The sequence below is a fragment of the Ambystoma mexicanum genome, chromosome 11, assembly GCF_040938575.1.
Source record: "Ambystoma mexicanum isolate Mex_15411 chromosome 11, UKY_AmexF1_1, whole genome shotgun sequence".
Taxonomy (NCBI): Eukaryota; Metazoa; Chordata; class Amphibia; order Caudata; family Ambystomatidae; genus Ambystoma; species Ambystoma mexicanum.
In genome coordinates this window covers 722330327-722354310 of record NC_090934.1, presented here as the reverse complement: position 1 = coordinate 722354310, position 23984 = coordinate 722330327, and the positions used below count along the sequence as shown (strand labels likewise).

The 23984-nt window shown below is 46.3% G+C and overlaps 1 protein-coding gene across 8 annotated transcripts in view; it reads right to left on the bottom strand.

The window, feature by feature from the left end:
* The window catches only part of PPFIBP2 (PPFIA binding protein 2), a 1806653-nt gene that overhangs the window by 1480218 nt on the left and 302451 nt on the right, over nt 1–23984 (bottom strand). For all 8 annotated transcript variants that reach the window (XM_069623590.1, XM_069623589.1, XM_069623593.1 and 5 more), the window contains one exon: nt 15567–15672. The gene's annotated coding sequence lies outside the window, so the exon portion shown is untranslated. The remainder of the gene's footprint in view (nt 1–15566; nt 15673–23984) is intronic.

Below are 23984 nucleotides of genomic sequence, written 5' to 3'. Positions count from 1 at the left end.
TTGGCATGAGCTTCCGATCCCGTGAGGGGTGCGTCCGTCACGATCGTCACCTCTGGCTAGGGTAGCCAGCCTACCACAGAAGATCCTGTGCGACCGAGGGAGGCACCTGAACGGGATCCGACATCCTGGTGGAGGACTGTGACCACTGTATCTTGAGAGCCCACTGCAGAGATCTCATCCGCAGCCTGGACTCCGGCACCAGGAGAATGCAGGATGCCCTGAGGCCAAGCAACCTCAAGAACTCAAACGCCGGGAGATTCTGGGCATGTTGAAACTTGTTCACCGTCTGCAGAATGTGATGAGCCCTCACTTGGAGAGGAAAACACAGCCCCAGGGATGTGTCGAGGACTGCTCCTATGTACTGGAGCCTCTGGGTAGGTGTCAAGTGGGACTTCTTTAAGTTGAGGGAGAAGCCCAGCCTGTGAAGGGAGTGGCAGGTGACTGATCAACCAATCGTCCAGGTAGGGGTAGACGTGAATCCCCCCTTTCCTGAGATACGCTGCCACCACCACCATGAGCTTGGTGAAGACCCTCGGGGTGGAGATCAATCCAAATGGCAGGACCCGAAACTGAAAGTGCGAGTCGCCAACTGCGAACCTCAGGTACTTCTTGTGCTTGGGATGAATTGGCACATGAAAGTAAGCATCCTTGAGGTTGAGAGTCATCAAACAGTCCTGAAGGTGAAGGGCCTGGAGGATTTACCATCTTGAACTTGTCCTTCCTGAGGAGCTTGTTCAAACCATGCAAGTCCATGATGGGTCTCAATCCCCCGTCTTTTTTCGGGATCAAAAGGTATGGGGAATACCATCCCTTGTTCCTCTCCGCTACAGGCACCAGTTCTATGGCGCCTTTCTCCACCAGGGATTTGATTTCCTGTGCAAGGAGCAGATCCGGAATCTTCAAAGAGAGATTCCCTGGTGGATTGTCATGAGGCCTCTGCTGGAAAGGAAGACAGTAGCCGTAGGCTATGATCTACAGAACCCACACATCTGAAGTAATGGCACACCATTATACAAGATGCTGCGCCAGCCTTCCCCCAACCGGCTAACCATGGGACATGGCCTCATGACTGAGCTGAAGCGGCTGCAGCAGTGCCTGAGGGCAAAGAGGCAAATGCTCGAGCGGCCTTGGCACCTCGAGTACCATGTTTTCCACCTCTGGTACTCCTACTTTGGCCCCTTTGACTGGCCGCTCCCCTTGATCTACCAAAAGACAAGTAGTATCGGAAGGAACCTCCCCTCCATTGCTGTCCCCTAGGACCAAAAGGCAGAGGTTGGCGAACTGCAGCACTCAATGACTTCGCTACAGCTTTTGAGGTCTGCAACCTCTCAAGGCTCTCGTCAGCCTTGCTGCCAAAAAGATGGACACCATCAAAGGGCATGTTGAGAAGCCGGGCTTGTACGTCAGGAGCAAACCCCAACTTCCACAACCACGCAAATCTGCGCATCACGGTGCTCACCGCCATGGACCGGCTGACACAGTCTGCCATGTCCAGACCCGACTGAACGGATTCACACATGGCATCCTTGCCATCCTGAACGAGGGCAAGAAAATCATCCCGTTCCTCCCCTTCAGGAATATGTTCAGCCGCCAAAGACACACAATTCCACATAGTGTGAGTGAAACGTTCTAAGGCACACACAGAGTTGGCTGCCTGTAAAGCCATACCCCCTGAAGAAAACACTTTCTTCGCCCAGCCATCAAAACATTTGTCGTCCCTATCAGGAGGAATGGTAGGGTACGACGCTTGCTTTGCTGGGGCCGTAGCCGCCTGCACCACCAAACTCTCCGGAGTGGGGTGCATCGTCAAGTAGCAGGGGTCCCTGCTGGCTGGATGGTATTTTTTCGGCAGCGACTTGCTCACTGCCGGGAGACTCTCCGGAGCAGTCAAAGCCACCGCCACCCTTCTATGTAAAGCCATATGAAATGGCAGCACTGGGTCAGTGGATGGACCTTGGTCAAGGATATCTGTCAGGTCATCCTGCAGAAAATCCAGTGGTGGCATAGACCACCCCAAGTACTCCGTCACCCTCGACATGAGGCGCCTGTATGAAGATTCAGCATGCATACCAGGCTCAGGCCTGCCAAACTCGACCTCCGGGGAGGTATCAAGACCACTGGTGTTGTGCAAAGACGGACGCAGGTCTTCCAACTGGCAATGACCAGATAACATGTTGTCTGGAACCTCATCAGGTACCAAACCTTCCTCAGACCCTTCATCCACCTCAGAGATATAATCCAGAGGCTGGAATAAATCCCTGGATGAGGGCACAGAAAAAGGTTCAAATACAGGCCTCACTGACTTCTTCAGGGCCTTCCTCAGAGTTTCCACCAATGCACGGGGCACCTCCTGTAAAGCCTCCACAAAAGGCGTTGAGGGCTTTGACGGAATCGGCGTCGACATTGAGCTTGCCGCCAATGGTGTCGACAACTTCCTCGGAGGCGGAGCCTCGAGAGAGTCCCTCGACGAACATGGTGCCGATGGCATCGACGTCTTCTTAGAAGACCTCAGAGGTTCCGCCGGTCTCGAGGGCGTCAAGGACCGGGACCTGAAGCGGGCATGGCTAGAGCGATCCACCTTGTCCGATTGGTACCTCGAAGGCTCCCGATGATCGCGCCGACCGCCCGAGCCTGAAGGCGTGCGAGCGGTGACCCTAGCACGTTCCCTCCCGGCTTCTTTCGAAGGCGCGGACGGAACAGAGCCCTGCGATTGGAAAATCACCATCATCTCTGCACGAAATGCATCCCATTCTGCAGGAGAGGAATACTTGTTGGGACAAGCAACCCGCCATCTTGTGGAGTCCTCGGACGAGGACGGGGAAGGCAACAAGTGACTGCGCTTCCGCGAGTGCCTCGAGCAGGCAGAGGAATGGCGGGAACCTCTCCCACACTTGTATGTGGCCAGGAGGTGCAGGAGCAGGAGCTCCCTCCGTTTCAGCTGCAGGAGCAGCCCACAGTCCCCTCCAGGCACTCACAGTAGTGAGGTAAGGGAAGGAGCACATTATCGAATTCTCCCGCACCCCCCCGTTCACCAGCCATTAGTCGGCAGCCCGTATGGAGTAATTCTCCTGTACTACACTGGCGCGGAGCACCGGATTTATTGAACTGCATCCACCTTCAGAGCATTGGATGCCGATCGACGGTGTCCCTTCTCCATTACAGGACACGAGGATCACCGCTATTCTAAAATGGCCTCCAGCTTCGGCTTGCACCTCAGCTGCCGTGCGCTACCTTGGTAACAGCATCCTAAGTCCTGCCCTTCTCCCATTGGCCAATGGTGCAGCCATAATCAAAACCCATTCGCCGGCAGGCGAAGTAGCCGGCCCTTCCTCTAAGGCACTACCCACAAGGCAACCCTGTCTGGAGCCATCTCCCACACTTGTATGCGGCCAGGAGGTGCAGGAGCAGGAGCTCCCTCCGTTTCAGCTGCAGGAGCAGCCCACAGCCCCCTCCAGGCACTCACAGCAGTGAGGTAAGGGAAGGAGCACATTATCGAATTCTCCCGCACCCCCCGATCACCAGCCTTTAGTCGGCAGCCCATATGGAGTAATTCTCCTGTACTACACTGGCGCGGAGCACCTGATTTATTGAATTGCATCCACCTTCAGAGCATTGGATGCCGATCGACGGTGTCCCTTCTCCATTACAGGACACGGGGATCACTGCTATTCTAAAATGGCCTCCATCTTCGACTTGCACCTTGGCTGCCGTGCGTTACCTTGGTAACGGCATCCTAAGGCCTGCCCTTCTCCCATTGGCCAACAGTGCGGCCATAATCAACACCCATTCACCAGCAGGCGAAGTAAGCGGCCCTCCCCCTAAGGCACTACCCACAAGGCAACCCTGTCTGGAGCCTGTCTAGAGACGGTCAAGACGAGGGACGCCGATCGTCGCACTGTGAGTAAGCGCAACACTACATTGCTTGCCTGCCTATTGTCCATCTAGTATGCACAACCTTTTGCCAAAAATACTCTGATATATTCAGTACATTGCTATTCGGGGAGATGTACTACTCATTTGCTGTCAGCCTCTATCTGCGTGGACCAGCTTCCTCCAGACAATCTCCTCTGCAATCTGACGTTACCAGACAAGCCCTTTCCGCATGGGTGCCGCAATACGTTGTAACACTTGACTGTTTGCTAGAGTCATACCTCCTAGCGCCCCCTCGTGCCATAAGGTACCCAGTTGGTCACTGCATATATTTGGTGTTTTCTTTCTGCCCCGTTGCAATTCATCTTGCTTATCTATGTTTGGCTACCAAAATACTCATAGCCACACGCGCTACCACTTGCTAATCTCATGTTAATGCCCATTATGATAATTGCATTGCTGTTGATCATGTCTGCCTACTGCATATTCAATAACGTCACTCCTTGCACAGGTAATGCATTCTGCCACACTGTAGAAGCCTTGTCCCCATGGTTTCTGATGTTGCATTGAAATAAGTCTGGCCTTATAGTCTCTGATGCTGCACTGTACTAGCCTATTTGTGTGCACACTAGCCAACCTGAATCTGCCTATTTGTATGCACCCTAGCCAATATTGAATCTGGCTTTTTGGGTGTACCATAGCCAACTCGATTCTGCCTATTTGTATGCACCCTAGCCAATATCGAATCTGCCTATTTGGGTGTACCATAGCCAACTTGATTCTGCCTATTTGTATGCACCCTAGCCAATATCGAATCTGCCTATCTGGGTGTACCATAGCCAACTTGATTCTGCCTATTTGTATGCACCCTAGCCACTATGCATCTACGACTATTCTACACTGTTCTACTCAGAACCATCCTCTATTTGACCACCCTTCACAGCATGAACCTATCTCAGCCACAGAACCAGCTACATCATGATAGTGTACCCTTGGAGCAAGCAAACATGGCCACTAAACTTTGCAGCCTCCAATAGTGAAACTTAAGACTTCGCGCCAGACTCCCAAGAATTTATGACCCTTTAGTTAATGCCCATTTCGCTTCTGATCACAATAGGCACACCTTGTATATCACCAACAATCTACCACACACAGTTAACACCGGCCAACACCGACTACAACTCAACAGTCAAATCTTTGGAGAATCCACCTCCCACCCTAAATGCCAACACAAAGTCCAACGGCCCTCTGCCCCACCCACCCTACCTGGAATAAAAGGCGCCCTATTAAACGCCCGCTCTATGGTAGCCCATGCCAATGAAATAGTGGACACAATTCAAAACGAGAACTTGGATCTCCTGGCCATCACAGAATCATGGCTCCATCCTGCAGCAGGACCAGCATCATGCTAGCCATCCCAGATAACTACACTCTTATACGCATGGATCGCACCACGTCTAGAGTTGGCGGCCTAGCTATAATTGTCAAAAATAACCTAACCCTAAGACTCTCCTCACCCCATAAAACCAACTCCTGTGAATCCCTCACAGCCAAACTCACCATTGCCAATAATCAAGCCATCATCATCCACCTGATATACCGACCACCAGGCCCAATAGGCTCCTTTGAGGAAGACCTCACAAACCTATTATCTGACAACTTAAAAAACTCTACTCATAGTCTCATCCTAGGTGACTTCAACCTTGGTTTTAACCACCCACGCGACCCCAATGCCCAACAAATTAACAGCACCCTTGAGGAACTAGGATTTACCCAAAAGATTACAGATCCTACACATATCAAAGGAAGGACCCTCGATTGGATTGCCGAACATAACTGCCCCACCACTATCACCTCCATAATGCCTCAGCTATGGTCCGACCACCACATGGTATCCTTTACCCTAGAAGCCACCACACCTTCGAACAACAGTATCCTAGCTCCCACTGCTCCTACTAGAAATAAAATGAATATTACCCCCTCATTCTCCCCACCTTAAATTCCATCTCAGATCAGTCCGACCCAGCCTCCATGGTAGAAAAATACAATGAAGTGATGCTCTCCTCTCTGGACGCTATCGCACCACTGAAAATTAGGAAGTGCAAACCCCGCCAACACCTAAATACCTGGCTCACACCCTTACTGATAGACATCAGACAAAAGAAACACCTAAGTGAAAGAATTTGGAGATCAGACCCCTCACACACCAATAGAAATAACCTGAAGAAATTAGCTATCCTCTACAAAAAAGAAACCATCCTTGCGAAACAAACATCCTACAACACCCATATCATTCAAGCCAAATCCAACACCAAAGAACTGTCCGCCAAAGTAGATTCCCCTATCCAAGCTCCTGACTCTTGCCTCAAGGATATGAACTGGTGCACAGGCATACAAAATGCCCTTGCCAATAAGATAACAATGCTTCAGGCGAAGATCAACAACAAAAAAGCTTCCATAACTGCCCTAAATACTGTTAACATAGGCACCCCATCCAAGGCTACCACAAACTCAGTTGGTATCACCTACACCAACTATGCAGATGATACACAGATCCTCATCCCGTTGACGGGAGATTATAACAAGGATTTGGCCTTTGTGAATAGAGTCTACCTCATCATCCAGGCATGGATGGCCTCCCACGGTCTATGCCTGAATGATGACAAAACTGAACTCCTCATCCTAAGCACCTCCTCCAACATCAAAAAACTAGGTCCCAACTATGACTCCTTCATAATTGACAATAACATCATTACTGTGGCCAAACTAGTTAAAACCCTCGGTTTCTACATAGACTCCACGCTCACCCTTGGTAAACAAGTGAATTCCATGGCCTCAGCCACCTCCTACACATGCAAGCTAATTAGAGCAGCCAAGCCCTTCCTCTCACCTAATAATTGCGTTATTCTAGCAAGGGCACTAATCCTGTCGAAACTAGATTACTGCAACGCCCTCTACATTGGCAGTAACAAATACATCACTGCCAAAATACAGACACTTCAAAATAATGCCCTGAGAGCCGCCCTAAACTTCCCTAAAAATGCCCACATATCAGACCTTAGGAGATCTACCAACTGGCTCTCCACAAAAGACAAAGTCCTCCTCAAAACAGCATCCCTTACATACAAATGCCTTAACCACGTATCCCCGCAATACCTTATAGACAGATTCACCAGACAAACAGCCTCTCGCCCCCTAAGAAAAGCTAACTCCAACCTTTTGTTAGTACCCAGATTCAAACTTACTAAATCTGGTGGGAGCAGCTTCGCTGTTAAAGCAGCACAATTTTGGAACTCCCTTCCTCATGCTCTAAGGGAAGATCTCCCCTACCGGCAATTCAGATCCAATCTGAACCAATGGCTAAAAGATCATGATGCCTAACCTCACCCTACTGTCATTTGGGATCTCATGTATATTTTGTATATCTGCTCTGCTCTATTTATATGTCACACCTGCATTCTTGTAAACTTACTGTACATTCATTTGTGATTTCTTTGACAATACATGTCTACAGCATTGTAACCGTAGCTGTACACCCATGTGTAATCTGCAACCTGTAACCCAAGTTGAACAACTCTCTTTCTGCCTTCGCACCCGAATACCCCTGAGTCTGGGGCGCAATATAAATAAATAAACAAACAAACAAACACTCCGGGACCGAGACCCACTGGACTTACGCCGACGATGCGGAGAGTCGCCCCTCGAATTTTCGGTCGAAAGCCCCGCGGATTTTGACTTCTGGGGTTTGGAAACCGTACCTACAGTAAGCTTCTTCTTCCGTTCCCGCAAGGCCTTCAACGTTAACGACTGTCAATCGTCACAGTCATCGGTGGCGTGGTACTCGCCGAGGCACCAGAGGCAGACGTTGTCCCAACACTTCTTGAATCCCGACCGTGTGGTAGAAGAAGACAAAGACATGAGATCTTCACAAACACCAAGTTCGAAGAACTGATAGAAGTAACAGAAGAACCAAGGCGTGCCGAGATCTCCAAAGCAAACACGTTTGTGGAAAAAACTGAACTGAGGCTACGGGCGTCGTGCATCCTACTTATAACATCCGGTGACGCTGACTCGACGGAGGCCCTCGAGGACAGCGTATCGACGTCATCGACGCAGGCCAGACAATTTTCCAAAGCAGCACAGCTGTGGTGATTACCTGTCATAGATGTGGAATACGTCGGAGGAACCAATCCCTTCGAAGGGTACTTACTCCACTACTTTAGTTGTCCTGAAATACCTCATACAATGTTTGACGTTCCCCATTCCCATTTCTGCCCCATAGGACTCTATGGGAATGGGGAGGGCGCTAATTACGGCACCGCAATTTTGCGGTGCCGTAATTAGCTCCGAGGTCCCTTAGTGGGTTGGATTTTAACGCCTGCAAAAAGCAGGAACCAATCCCTTCGAAGGGTACTTACTCCACTACTTTAGTTGTCCTGAAATACCTCATACAATGTTTGACGTTGTTTAATATGAAACCTAAATTGACAAGGAAGACCGTAAAAGAAAAAAAAAAGAAAAAAAACTTCCCCATCAGGGGAGTCCCTTAAAAACTTGAAACGCGACCACATAAAGATAAACTCACACATGTCTTGTATAATAAACGCTTAGCCTGGAAGGGGGGGCAAAAAGCAGGCGTTAAATCCCCCAACCCACAAAGGGACCTCGTAGTAAGGCGGTAGGGATTTACCGGTACCGGTATTTTACCAGTACCGGTAAATCCCTACCGCCATCCGTGTAATGAGGCCCTATAACCGGAATTACCTCGTTTGACTATTTTTCAATGTTATAGCAGGATAGACCACCTTTTTTTAACAGTACCGGATGGTCTCAAGAATCTTCTATCAAACGTATACCTAGGTGAACACATAGTCTTTACAACTCAAGAGGTCTTGATGGCCCAGACAGGATGCCCATGGATCTATTTAAATAGGAACCAGCCAGATGGGTACCATATTGGTTGCAGCTATTCAATTCAATCTTCAGTATCAGAGTCTCGGCAGAAAGCAGAACTCATACCAATTTACAAAACAGTTAGATGCGATGTCCCAGGAAACTCTTGTACTTTTTCCATTCTGGACATTATGTGTAAAGTGATATTGTGCAGAATTGTAGCTTTGGCTGAGTCAACCAAGGGGATAAGGCAAAAATGAAATGTTTCATGGATGATCGTTGTGCCTCCATTACACCAATACATCTTGTGGTTAATGGGAATTTGTTTATCAAAACGGTCTAACATGAACCATATAGTTTTAAGATTGAATCGATCACAAGAGATGGGTTCACATAAGCCGTATATTTATCACATGTCTTCTTTACCAACACATTTTAAAATATTTAAATGAGATCCTTTTTAAATACATTTTGTATATTCAAAGGGGATGAGCCTACACATGTTTCAAGCTTATCTCTTTACCGGTGCTCTAGCACATCACACAAGTTGAGTGTTGATTTAATAATAATTCAGTTACTTGAGAAGGCCACTTTCAGTACACAAATGTAGTATCAACCCTTATTGGACCAATTTGTGCTGGATTTGCTGTTATTTTGAAGTAAAAGACCATGTTCTTTGTAGTATGTGGTCTTAACGCTAATAGTTCAATGCTGTGTTACACCGCGTTTACGAAAACTGTTAACACATGGGTTATGATGTGAAAATGTGATGTGGATATACGGACGGATGACAGTAGCTACTGTCTAAACTACAGGAGAAAGAATTTAGGAACTCCTTAAGTCGATGTGCATGGACAAGGAATCACCTGTGAAGATGCACCCAGGACCCTCTAAACGGTTGTAATTTCATTCACCTTAACTGATCTACCCCACTTACATTTAGCACACGCCACCAATCTGAAGCTTATTTTAAAAGGGTGGCGAGTCTTGAATGGAGTTTAAAAGGGGCATGTTCATAGATGCCTATCCCTGTGGACTTCTAATGAAAACTGAGAAACCACCTTACATAGAAAAATCTCACTAAAGTAACCCAGAACACAGACTCAAGGAAATCAAACCAACACTTTTAATCTTCTATATTAAATTACTTTGTCGTCTGTCAGCTAGTAGAGGTCTGTTGAACCCACTGAAAATCAGTACCCAAAGCTTGTCTGGGGCTATGCTTAATCTAGTACTGAGATACCCTCCATCTTCACGAACCCTTCTGATTTTCAGTGAGCCTTACAAATGACAGATTTTAAAAATATCTGTAGAAAGAGGAGCACCTAAGAGTTTAATATCTTAGTCCCTGGAAATGTCTATTATACACCTAACAATCACATTGACTTTTTCAGCCTTCACCTCAAGACTCTCCTTGCAGAACTGCAACTTGTCAAACCAATTGTCGAAGGGTAAACCACAGCTTGGTTCGAATACCTGTTAATTTGCATGAACCCACTGTATGGCTGAAGAAGTAGGGCTCTGACAGGGAGGGGTCATTGTGGTTGTTAAATACTTTTATTAATGTGCGAAAATAAAATGAAAACCCCACCTTGCCCTAAATCTAAGAGGGTTTTTCCTGCCACAACAAAATTACTAATGTCTCTGTCAGGATGTCAAAAGCAAAAGTCCATAGTCCAATGTCAGAATCTTAGCTCTGTCCCTCATGCTCTATGCTAAACTAAATAAAAGGGGTATCTTCCGGATCCAGAGGAATGATTCACTTGCCCTAGTCAAAAGGTGGTTCTGGGTTTGAAAGATCTCAAAGTTCAGTTTCAACTGGTGGGGTAAATTTCTCTCTTCCCTGGTCCATAAATATATGGGTCCCAGATGCCGGTGTGCAGACCTGGTTCACCTCGCTACCAGATATTGCAATGAGGAAGAGTGGCTTGGTTACTTCTCCAAATTATGGTGAATCCGTGACCCTGGTTGGCAGACCTGGTTCCCTTCTCTACCAGGTACTGCGATGAGGAAGCATGGTTTGGACACTATTACTATTTGTTGGGGGTCTCAGACCCATGTAGCAAACCTGGTTCACTTTCCTGCCATGTACTGCAGTCCCAAAAAAGGACTGAATTCTGTTTCTTTCTTGCACACCTATTTCACTGTTCTGCCATGTGTTATTGGGTTTTACTGCCTCTTAGTTTTGGTATTGGTCCCAGACCATGTCCTTTCAGCACTCCATGCCTCTCTGACCTTCCCCAACAACCCCAGTACCTTCGGGTGGAACGTTGATTCTTCTTGTGACCAACGGAAGTTTCCAATCGCTCCACTCATTCTTCCACGGTCTCCCTCTCTCTCCCAGGCTCTTTGCTGTGGCTCTTTTATGGAAGTGTGGCTCTGCTCACAGACTGCTCCAGCAGGTCTGTGCGGGGTGGGTCATTCTCTCCCTCTCTCACCCTCTCCTCCTCCCTCTCTCTCTTTCCCTCTCTCTCTTCCTCTCTCTCCCTCCCTGGCTCCTTCCAGGCAGCTCAGCAGTTAGGAAGTGGTGCAGGCCCACCTTTGTCTGGCCCCCGATTGTCCACTCTTCTTTCCCTCATGCCGGTTGCAGACATTTTTGGGTCCTCACAAGAGATCTCACTGTGTCCCGGTCAGCAGTCTTCTCTCTTAGCGGTCCTTCCTTCCTTTTTATTTGCATGATAGGTCTATTGGGTCATTTTTGTCTAGACCACTCACTGGTTCCGTGGAGTAGTCATCATTACTCTGCACCGCTTCCTTGTCTCAGTGGTTGGTAGAAGTCAGTTTGTCTTTCAACTCCTCCCAATTCTTCTTTGTCTCAGTTCTTTCTACTTCATGAGTCTTATAGAAGTAAATAGGATAGGAGGGTAAGGATGGAGAGAGTAGGGGTGAAGGAGAGGTGTAGGTGTGAGGCGGATACTGCGTTCTTCCACAATAGTGGTCACTGGTCCCATAGAGTGTTTCCCTCCCTGTGACATGCATCCAATGAGTACCACCCCTAGGGGGACTATTGAGGAACGGCCTCATCTCCCTGATGCCATGGGAAGGGGCTCCCCCAAGGGAAGCAGCGACAGCATCCTGGTATCCATCACACCACCCAGGCTACATAATGCCAAAGTAAGCTGCGCTACACCCTACAGGAAAGGATGGGCAACTACATGTAACATAGCTGATCAGTAGAATGGACCAGTGTGGCTATTGTCACTACAAGACCAGAAAGGAATCAAGTAACGGATGGCAGGATGCAGATCCAAAAAGAAACATGGACAAATGATGGACACAAATAATGCCGTCTAAAGTTACAATATTAACAGGAGACTAGAACCGTTTCTCTCCCAACAGGTGTCATTGAGCTGCTCATTCTTATTTACAGGTCTGTAATAAATTTGCTGGCAGTGAAATAGCCACACTAGGCCCCATCATTGTCTAGCACACTGTTCAATGGGTGGACCGGTTCCTTTTCCACCATCTCATTACAGCATTTGTTGATTAGCTTGTGGTTCATTGAATCATGTCTCCTTCGGAAGTAACTCAATGTGCTTTACTTCAATCTTATGTTAGTAGGTTCAACCCAGGGTCAGCTTCCAGGTTGTAATAAGATTTACCTGCGGGACAGTCAGTACTCTTTCCAGATCCAAATTCAATCTCCAAACCATATCAAAGTTAGGTGGGAGGAGTTATGTTCCAAGAAATCCTGTGACTTCACCCAATTTCACATTTTGATGGAACGGAATGAAAAATTACATTTTATTTTTTTATTGAATTTAATGTTTTGGTTTATAAAAACCTTTAAAAAAGAGTAACAATGAAATAAAATTTAACATTTCATAATATATATAATTCATTTTCATGTTCAAACATAAAATTTCATAGCATAAATAATCATACATTACTTCAAATTTAAAGAAAACGTTAATCGATCTTAGAATCTTCTCACTTGCAGTACCTTAAATAAATGTTTTAAGAAACTAAGAACTGCTAACTTCAGGGAGATGGATCTACTGGGCATAATGTTCATCCATAGCAAATGCGGAAAAGCCTGTTTTGTATTTGTAACATACATACTAAACTATTCAATTCTCTGATTGATTAAGGCAGTACAATTCAACAACAAATGCAGTAAATTGACAAATTCAGACAATGTCTGCATGATGCTTTTTCCCTACTCGATTTCTGTCTTATGCGGAGTACTTCATTTGTTAGCAGTACATTGAACCTAAATTGCATACAATTATTCTTACTTGGGAATCGATTAATGTACGGTTCGACTGCCCCTATGTATTTATAGGGGAAAATCACCTGAGCATAGAGTTGAGTCTCCATTACAGTATTTATAGAACTTGTCCAGTCGTGTCATTTAATAATTCTTTTAACCTCGGATGGATTTACTATTAATGTTTTTATGTACCCATCTTGGTAACATTAGTTACACCTTTATCATAACGTTCTTGTATTAGACTCTACTTTTGCAAACCATTTCTCAATTCATTCCCTAACATTTGATAAAAATTGCAATCTGCGTTTACGATACATTTCCTTAAAAGATGGAGTCTTTTCCACATTGCCATACTTTGGATGGACTGTAAACCCAATTTGTAACGCAAAACTGGTACGGTACACACTTCGGTATATAGTAGCACGTTGCCTGCCACATGATTGATTCGAAGTAATTCAACTCCAGCAGTATCCATATAGGGAATAATTCTAACCCATAAAACAGTCTTGGAATTACTTGCATTTTATAAAATGTGAGTGTAGGCAATATGGATTATTTACCATATTTCCGATCCACGACTTTCCTCTGGAATACCAATTTCATGGCCTTCTCCTTTATACAATTTCTGTAAAAATGCTTGGTGTGGCTAGCCACTACAGGATAACCTAAATATATCATTTTTTTATAAGCAGTTTTTTGTTGTCCAACGGTCAAGTGAATTTCTTTTTTTATTCTTAGACCCCCCCGCCCCCTTTGATAGTTGGAAAATGAAATTTACAATTCCAGACATCACATCATAGAAACACCAATAAGATCTGTATTCTAGCCACAAACACCCCATACGACTGACCCACTGGTTAGTCATGGGCTGCAACACTCAAAACCCCTGATAAAAACATAAGTATACGTTGCGAGATGTGACAGCATTGATAGACTAGACATTTCACAGCTATACTGCCATGCACAGAGACAAGCATCCTACAGTTCTCAAAGAAATTTAAGAAAGCACTAGATGAAGAAACACAAAATCCAAACATCGGACAATCTTTTGCGTCCATTCATTACGGTTATCAGAATAGAAGGAAGGAACACACAAAAATCTCAGACTATAAATGCATGTTAAACTGCTAAAATGACAACACTATTCACTAACATATAGGAACTGCAACATTTTCCCAGAACCAAAGAAACACTGATGGAAAAACTAAATTGATTAAAAAGGCAAACGTTTTTTTAAATTGGATTTTATTAAAGTTTTAAACCAACCATTATTCATGTAAGCTGGTACTGAAGCACAATTTTCAGAGAATAAGTATTTCCCTTCAATACACATCCACAACAATACTAGAACAAATAAACATGCCACAGAAATGCAAGGGGAAGATTAAACATCCGACAATGACGGAAAGAAAAAAAAGTGATACCACGCATCCATCACAGTTTGCTCACTCACTTGTTCTTATGCAACCGTTCTTCAAAACACTTCTAAATTTTTTCACATTTTCTCCTGACCTTTCTACTCCTAAGCATCGCTCGTTAATGAACTTGCAGGAGATTTATTTCCTTTTTCCAATCTACTATTTTTGTTGAGGTGTTCCTTTTACATAGCCTCAAAATGAGTTTCTTTTTCACAGATCACAGACTCAGCCAATATCTCCTATGGACCCCATGTCAGACCCCTAGCTATCTCATCCCAAAGTAAAGTCACAAGACCGCCTGAGAGTTGTGCATGTCTACCCAAAACATCATCCAAGTTTTTTGTGACATCATCCCAGAAAGGTACAATATTCCTGCAGTCCCAAAAAATGCGAGTGAGTCTCCCCTCTGCTTTATAACTTCATCATATGCTATTCATGTTCAAACCATGTCTAAATATTTTCCCTGGGGACCAGACCATATGACATATAGTTCACTGTTGAACATCTACTAGAACCTGATCAATAGAAGACCCAAAATGCATCTTCGTAATCGCACATTTATCATAACGTTCTTGTATTAGACTCTACTTTTGCAAACCATTTCTCAATTCATTCCCTAACATTTGATAAAAATTGCAATCTGCGTTTACGATACATTTCCTTAAAAGATGGAGTCTTTTCCACATTGCCATACTCTGGCATACGTTGTCTAGCTCCATCCCCCTTTCCTAAGCCCTCCACACTGACCACATTTCTTTCATTAGTTTCTTCTCTCTCCGAATGGAGCATGTTGTACAGAAACCAATATCCACTCGGTTCTCTTGAAGTATATCTAAAAGTCTTGGACCTCCCAGAATAGGACCTTAACTCTCTGCAAGTCTTTGTGATAATGTCTCGTGAATCCTTTTGTACCGCAGTTCCTCTTTACATTCCAACTTATTTTGAAATTTAAAAACCCCAAATTCCTCACTTTTCGATTATACCAGGTGTGCTCAACCATACAAATTCCCACTTTAATCTATGAATTCCCAAAAGATCTTATCCCATTAACCTTTATTTTGTCATTGTTCCAGATAGTGCTTATAGACCATAATTTAACATGCTCCCCCAGCTTCCTCAGTGCCTTCAACCAGTTTTGTTCCAATTCCTACTGCTACTAAGAGCCTACTCACCAGGTGTTTTTTCCTTTTTCATCAGAGCCTCCTCTCAAACGACAGATCCCCAGGAAGCCTTCCTCAATGTCATTCCAGTTCAACTTCACTCTTAGTGATAAGGACTCTGAAAACAAATTCAGAAAACAGGCATTGTTAGATTTCTCTAAATCTGCTTACAACACCACTTTAGTAGATCCCTATGAGGAACGAGCCTTCTAAGCACACCACCCTCAGGAATTATCCAATTTCTTTATATAATGTGGTAAGCCTGTTTTTGGAGCCCTTGTACATAATACCTCAGAAAAATGAATACAATTATAGGCAGGACATTCATTTTGATAATATTTACTGTAGCCCACCTCAAAGAGCCCTTTGAGGTGTCATGGACAATTTGAGGTGACATGAAGATACAAAACACTGGTGAAGACCATTCTGATTCATGCTATCTCCACTTTCACAGAGTGTGGGTGCAAGCTGAGTTTTCGAAACGGCAGTGGGCATGGGGCTCATCCACGTGCTATACAAACAAATGTTTCAAAAGTACATTGACACCGTGGACCAGATTAATCATCTATACCCATCATTGTTAAAGGGTATTTGGAAGCTCTGTAACAAAGATCAGATTATACATCAATGAAGAGGTCCCACTTGTTGCTCAACATTATAGAGGCATCCCGGTCAACATTCAATGACAGGTTGAGGAGGAACTACATAGGTTGCTAGAGCAGGACATTATAGAACCAGCATTAGGGCCCATACCCTGGGTGTCCCCCATTGTGCCTGTTCCAAAGAAGGGTTCTGACTCCATCTGATTATGTGTGCACATGAGGAGACCCAATCTGGCTATAAAGAGGGAGTGTCATCTGACTCCTCGCATTACAGATATGATCCACCTCCTCCACAGAGCCAAGGTATTCTCTAAGTTGGACCTCAAAAAAGAATACCATCAGCTGGTCCTGTGCCCGGGGGGCAGATAGATCACAACCTTCGTCACCCATTTGGGGCAATTCAGATACAAGCAACTTAGCTTTGGGGTTTCATTGGAGTCAGAAATATTTCAGTCAGAAATACAGTGTCATAAAACACATCCCAAACTGTATTAATTACAGTGACGACATTCTGGGGTTTGGTACCACTGCAGAAAAACATGATGAGACACTAACAAGGGTGTGCGCTCGAAGCAGCAAACCTCACACTAAATAAAGAAAAGTATCAATTCAGAAAAGGAACTCTGCGCTTCTTTTGGCACATCATTTTGACGTGGACAAGGAAACAGAACTAATGTTGGACACAAGACCGGTGGGCCTAGGGGCTATTTTAGCGCAGAAAAGCCCAGACAAGTCCGGCCAAAGACACATTGTTTCCTATGCAAGCAAGAGCTTATCAAAGATGGAGCAGGCCTACTGACAGGCAGAGAAAGAGACCCTGGTGGTCGTCTGGGCCTGCAAACACTTTCACTTGTTCCTGTATGGCAAGCCATTCACATTTGTAACGGACCACCAAGCAATGTTTTTCCTGTACGGCAACCCAAAAGTGAAAATGCCACCCTGCATTGCCCACTCGGTGCGATGATTACAGGACTATACGTTCCGCATCATCGATAGTTCAGGAAAAGGAAAACCCGGCTGTTTTTTGTCGTGACACCCTCAATCAGGGTGTGTGCCGGAACCAATAGTGACTGATCGGTACATTCAGTACCTGATTCAACAGGCAATTCCGCAGGGCATATACCCATTGGAACTTGTGAAGGAAGTGGACAACAACTTTGTCTTCCAAATTGTGGCAGAAGGACTGAGATCAGGGAATGGCGGCGAGCTAAAGAAAGGAGTCACTGCAAATCAGGGGAGATCAGGAAAGAGGTGGAAAGCCTGCTGATGATAAAGGAAGAACTGGCCATGTCGGAAGAAAACGTACTGCTCAAAAGGTAACAAGGGTGTCGTACCAGGACAACTGAGGAAGCGAGTGCTGGAACTAGCGCACGAAGGACACAGAGGAATTAAGTGTTCTCCCTAAACCTTCTTATTCTACAGTATGCAGTGTTTATCTATTTTGGGGGCCCAGCCTTAGGTGCCTGGTAGGGATTAATTTCAGAATTTAGACAAAGACCACTGTGGAAGTCTTCCTGCAGGCTCAATTATGTCTGGGCATGTACTGTCTGTCCTGTATAGATCCGTTCCTGGGTCACTGGACAGTGATGTCACAAGTGGATTTCATGTAGTATGTGGAATGCGTCTCCCTTGTTCTTTGTGTTATGTCCTGCCCCAAGTGTTGGCTTCAGTGGCAGTTGGAAATTGTCTGGTGGTGGGCACTGGTGGGTCTCTCCCTCCCTATGCCAGTGTAACTTAATTTAAAAAAAAACAGACTTACCCTTAACCCATAAACGGATCTCCTTCCTGCGTGGACCCATTTTGATCTAAGCACAAAACCACCAGCTTTTCCCAACCCATGCATGTGATCTCCTCTGACAGCTTTAAAGCGCCAATGTTATAATGATTTGCCAAGAGATGCTAGTTTTCATAACAGAAAAATAAACACTCATCCACCTTTTTGATAGGTCTTTAGGAATATGTGCCAAATGTTATTGCCACTTGGTGTCACCCAATGTTTGTAAAGTTTTTCATTTTTTTAAAAGTTTTTATTGATTTTTACAAAAACAAATCATAACTTTCACTCCTGACATTTTCAGTTACAGTTATCATAGCGTGCAAGCGTGTTTCTCCTTCATGTCTTCCCCCTCCCCTTCCTTAAAACTCGAGCTCCCCCCCACCATTCCTCTGGCTCTCTTGCCCAGGGTTAATTCACTTCCTCATACTCGGGCGTGTCATCGTCACTGTGGTCATCCTGGGTGGACCCATGCAACAAGGCTATCATTTGTCTCCATTCTATCAGTGGTCCCACTTCATCACCCTCCCCTCTGTTAACCGCCTCATACCACACCACTGTCTCGGCGTCTGCCCATTTTAGGAGGTCCTTCCACCATACCACTACTCTGGTTCAATGGGCGGCTTTCCAGCTCATGGCAATTCTCCTTTTGGCCAGGATGTATGCTAGGTCCTTAAGTTTACATACGTGTCTCAGGTTACGTGGCCTGGTGAATCACCCCAAAATGCATGCCCATTTGGATTCCACTTCTAGTTTAATCCCCTTTTCAGAGAGTTTGTGCTTAATTTCCCCCCAGAATTTCCCCACCTCCGGGCACACCCAGAACATGTGGATCATCCCTGCTTCCATCTCTCCACACTTGGGGCCTTTTTGTGCTTCTGTGTTTCCGAATTTTGCAATCCTTTGGGGGGTCATGTATACTCTATAGGTAACGTATAGTTGGATCTGTTGCAGCCTCGTGTTTCTGGACACCTTCTTGTGGTATCTTTGGGCTCTCTCCCAATGCCCGTCCTGCATAGTTTCTCCCACTTCCTCCTCCCAGTCCCGCTTCGGTTGGAGCAGCTCTTTCCCCACTCTTGACATTGTTAGTTTGTATATACAGGATATTTCATGCCCTCCCTCCGACATGTCATACATAATTTCAATGGCTGTATCTGGTTGTTCTGCTAGCGCTATTTCCAACCACATTTCTCTCACCCTTTTGACTATTCTGCTATATGTAATATGCTGGCCCGCGTGTATCCCAGTTCCGTCCATTATCGTTTGAAAATCCAGGGCCTCCCCCTCTTGCCAGATATCCCCCGGGGTAGCTAGACCCACTGGCTCCCAGTATTTCCAGATTCCTTTCCTTAATTGGTCATCTGCGCCGCATAGCTCCAAGAGTGGCGCCTGCGGGGAGCACGGGGCTGGGCCTCCTATGGCCCGGCACGCTTTATGCCAAATTTCCCAGCCTAGTGTTAGCAATCTCGGTCTCCCCTGCATCTCTGGCTTGGGTAGCCATATTAGTTCTCGTAGGAAGTATGGGGCGCTCTCATCCCTCAACAGCCTGGATTCTGCTGTCTCATCTTCTGCCAACCACCTGGTTACATATTGTTATTGCGCCACCAGGTGGTATATCTCAAAGTTCGGTAGACTTATCCCCCCTCTGTCGTACGCGTTCTGTAGTTTCCACAGGGCCACTCTGTTTCAAGTATTGTGCCATAGGAAACCTCTGCTCAGGCTGTGTAGTTTAGTGAAGAAGCGCCTGGGCACCATGTGCGGGATGTTTGTGAAACAATGTAGTAGCCTGGGTAGGACCACCATTTTAAGCAAGACCGCCCTCCTCACCATGGCCAGGGGGAGCTTTGCCCAGAACTCCATGCTATTCTTAATGCCCTCCACAACTTTCTCTGTGTTATACTTATGCTCATCTGCAGCCGTGTGAGAAATATTGATCCCCAGGTATCTGAACGTCCTGGTCTGCCAAGCTATTTACAGGGTGGGTAGTTTTTTCTGTGGTATGCCTCTGTATCTACCCAAGGGGAACATGCATGATTTTTTGTGGTTGACCGTCATCCCGGAAAGTGCTGTTTAGCGCTCCAACACCTCCAGGATGTATTGCAGGTTCTCCTCTGGGTATCGCAGGTACAGGAGCATATCGTCTGCATAGAGTGATATCAGGTGCGGTCCCTCTTTGGTGTGCACTCCTATCTCACTATATTGCTGTCTTAGATAAATTGCTAGCGGCTCTAATGCGAGGATGAACAGCATCAGAGACCACGGGCAGCCCTGTCTCGTGCCCCTGCTTAGTTGCCACTTATCTGAGATTATCGCTCCGGTTTTTACCCTGGCTGTAGGGGAGCTGTACAACATTTTCACCCACTGCAGGTACCCAGGTCCCATCCTGTATTCTTTCAAAGCCACCATCAACCATGGCCACCTGTCCGAATCAAAAGCATATACTTCTGTAGGGGACATACCCAGTTTTGTCTGGGTGTATCAGTTTACCTATCACCAGCTTGAGTCTATTTGCAAGTACTGACGCAAGGATTTTGCTGTCTTGGTTTAACATAGATAGTGGTCTATTCGACCCGCAGTCTACGCTTGGTTTGTCTGGTTTAAGGAGCGGGATGATTATCGCCTCTCTCAGAGATTCCGGCAGTCTCCCTTTCTCGTATGCCTCATTCAGCATCGCCAGTAGCGGGGGAAGAATCTCTTGCCTGTATGCCTTATAAAACTTGCTGGGGAGCCCATCCGTGCCTGGGGCTTTGCCCGTGGGTAGATTCATCACCACTGTTTCTAGTTTCTGCAGTGTGACTGGGGCTTCTAAGTTCTCTCCATCTTCTACGCTTAATTTGGGAAATCCTATGTGCCCTAGGATCTCCTGAGTCTCTCTCTCTCTGTTCTCCCCTGTTTCTGCAGAGAGGTGTTTGTAAAATCTAAGGAATCTCTCGTTCACCATCTCCTGGGTGTTCCAGACTTGTCCTGCCTCTCCCGCTATCTCTATAATTTCTGGTCTTGGTGCCTCATTTTTATATAACCGTGCAACCAGCCTCCCTGGTTTGTCCCCTCCGGTATGTTGTCTTTTGATATATTTCTTGTAATTCAGGTTACTTAGTCTCTCCCAAAGCTCCCCTCCAGCCAGTTGTAACTGGCTCACATGTTCTGCCTCCTCCTGTGAGGTGCCTTCTTTCTTCATTATTATTTCCAGTCTTTTCTCTGTCTCCTGCAGCTCTTGCTCTATACCCCCCTGGAGCCCTTAGATTTGGATATGGCCGTCCCCCTTATTACCAGCTTAAAGGCCTCCCACAGAGTTCCTTCTGATTTCACGCTTCCAGTATTACTCTCGAAATAACTTATCTCTTCCCGTAGGTCCTCTTGGAATGTAGTATCCCTCAGTGCCTCGGCCCTAAGTCTCTGTGTTGGGATTCTGGCTCTGGGGGAGCTGGTATCACCACTCCAGGACCAATGGGGAGTGGTTTGATAATATTCTCGCTTTGTATTCTGATCCCACCACTTCCCCCGCCATTTCGGGGATGGCAAACACGTAATCCTACCTTGTGTACAGATTATGTGGGGCCGCAAAGTGTGAGTAATATCTTCCTGTCGGATGTTGCCGCCTCCAAATGTCCTCTAGCCCAAAGTCTCTCAACAGGGCTCGTAGCGCTCTTGCTGCGGGGGTGGGTTTATCCAATTTTGTGTCTGATCTGTCCAGTTTGGGATCTAGCGCACAGTTAAAGTCCCCCCCATATGATCGCTCCTCCTGTGTGGGGGCTGATCTTACTATATAATGTTTTATAGTAGGTCACTGTGTCTTGGTTGTGTCTTGGTTGGGGGCATATGTCTTTATGATGATTAGTTCCCTGTTCTCTAAAAGCCCCCTGAGCGCTACCATCCTCCCATCCGATTCCACCGTGTTCTGTAGTATCTGGAAAGGCACCTGTGGTGCCACCCAAATGATCACTCCCCTGGCGTATGCTGAGTAAGTTGCTCCTATAGTAGTCCCTCTCCACTTTTTCCTGATTACCTCCTGTTTCTCCTTAGTGAGGTGAGTTTCCTGCAACAGAGCCATGTCAATTTTTTGCCTCCTCAAGTACATCATCACCTTATTTTTCTTCAGGTAGCTGTTGAGTCCCCTGACGTTCCAGGTTTTTATTCTGAGGTCACCCATTATCCTTTAGATCCCCATCCCTGTCCCCCCTCCATATCCTTCAACCTGAGAATACTTAGCATGGATCATGCGCAGAGGCGCGCGGGTGCATGCTCGATCCCTAACTACTATCACTGCAAACTCCCCAACCCCCTCCCCTGCCCCTCCCATTCCCATTCCATCCCCAATTGCTGCCCTCCCTCTGTCACCCTTCTAACTTCCCCAAGCTGTTGTCCAGCTCCATCCCTGGATCTCAGGCTATCCCGCATCTAGCCCTCCTTGCGGTGTCACCGATTCTTGGTACTCTGCAGGGGGATACCTTTCTAAAGGTGTCCCAACTAAATTACCTTTAGGGGGGGGTCGATGGTGTGTCTCCTGGTGTTACCTACTGCTTTTACGCTAACTGCATGTTGTGGTATGCGCTTCGCATTCCGAACCAATGAGCCCAGGTACAATTGGCTATAATCTAGTCCCAATGTCTACATTTTTTATGCAAACGCTTCTTACTGCTGTCTAGTATCTCCATGCTCTGTCTTCAAAGCACCGGCTACTTCTCTGTCTCGCTCCCTTTCTGGTCTGCAGCTCCCATCGGACAATTCCTCGAGTCCAGCCATGTCGTCACCTCTTCTGGCGTATCAAAGAATAAGGCTTTGCTTTTGTGGAGCACCTTCATTTTTGCCGGGTACAGCAGCATATATCTATATCCTGCTTCTCTCATTCTCCTCTTCACTGCTACGTAGTTCAAGCGTTGCCTCTGTACCATAAGGGTGTAGTCCAGGTATATGGTGACAGTTGCTGATGCCCTGTTGATCGTTCCACCTTTGTGGAAGTGTTCCAGGTACGTCAATAGTTTTGCAATTATCGGCCGTGGTGGGGCTCCCGGCAGTGGTTTTTTCGTCAGTGCTCTGTGTGCTCTTTCTATTGCAAACCCTTGGTTTAGCACTCTGCCCGTTATTTCCTGCAGCAACATGCTTTCTATGTAGTTCGTAGGGCCCGATCCTTCTTCTCCATCTGGTAGCCCTACGATGCGCACATTATTTCTGCGGGCCGGCCCTTCTGCCTCTTCAGCCCTGCTTTCAAGATTCCACACTTGTTTCTGTAACACATGGATGTCTGTTGTGTTAGTCTTACTTGAGCTTGTATTGTCTTTGCTTCCTTTTCTAGGATCGCTGTGCGTTCGGCCAGTGCCCGTACGTCCTGCTGCAGTAGGTTAACATCTATGCTCACAGCGGCAATCTTAAATTTAAGTGCAGTCCGTAAGTCCGAGATAGCCGTGTCCATTCTGCTTCCCATCGATACTTTCAGTTCCGCAATGGCGTCCAATATTTGCTGGCCGTTGGGTGGTATCTTGTCGTGTTCTCTGGGGCTTTGTTCCTTCCCATTAGCACCTGCAGTTGCTTATGGCATTTTGGCGTACTCTTCAAAAGTAGATTGTTTGCCCTTGCTTTTGGGCATTTTGAACGCCTTAGCTAGCAAGCAGCCTCCTCTGGCTTCTGCCTGCACTGTCTTGTGGGGCCCTTTGGACGTATTCCTTGTGTTTCGGTTTTTTCTCTTCTCTCACTCCTTAAGGTTTGTGTTCTGCTTCTCCTGTGGTGTATGCTCCTTTGTTTAGGAGTGGCTCCTGTACTTCACTTCCAAGTGTCTCTCTATTTGTCTCATGCGCCGTGCAACTATTTACTGCACCCTTCCTTCCAGAGGCTTGGACCTTTGCCTTCCCTCTGTGTCTCGGGGCTCTCCCACTATTGTGCCGCCTTAGCACTATGTTGTGCACCATCCGCCGTGTGCCTCAGCATCTCCATTGAGTGTCAGGGGCTAGTCCGTGTCAGCACCCATTGAGTTTATTTAGTGAATTGTTCTCTTATTATGTTAACAGGTGGGAGGTACTTATTCCTTGCGTGGGCGCGTCGTGCCGTTGGACACTGGTG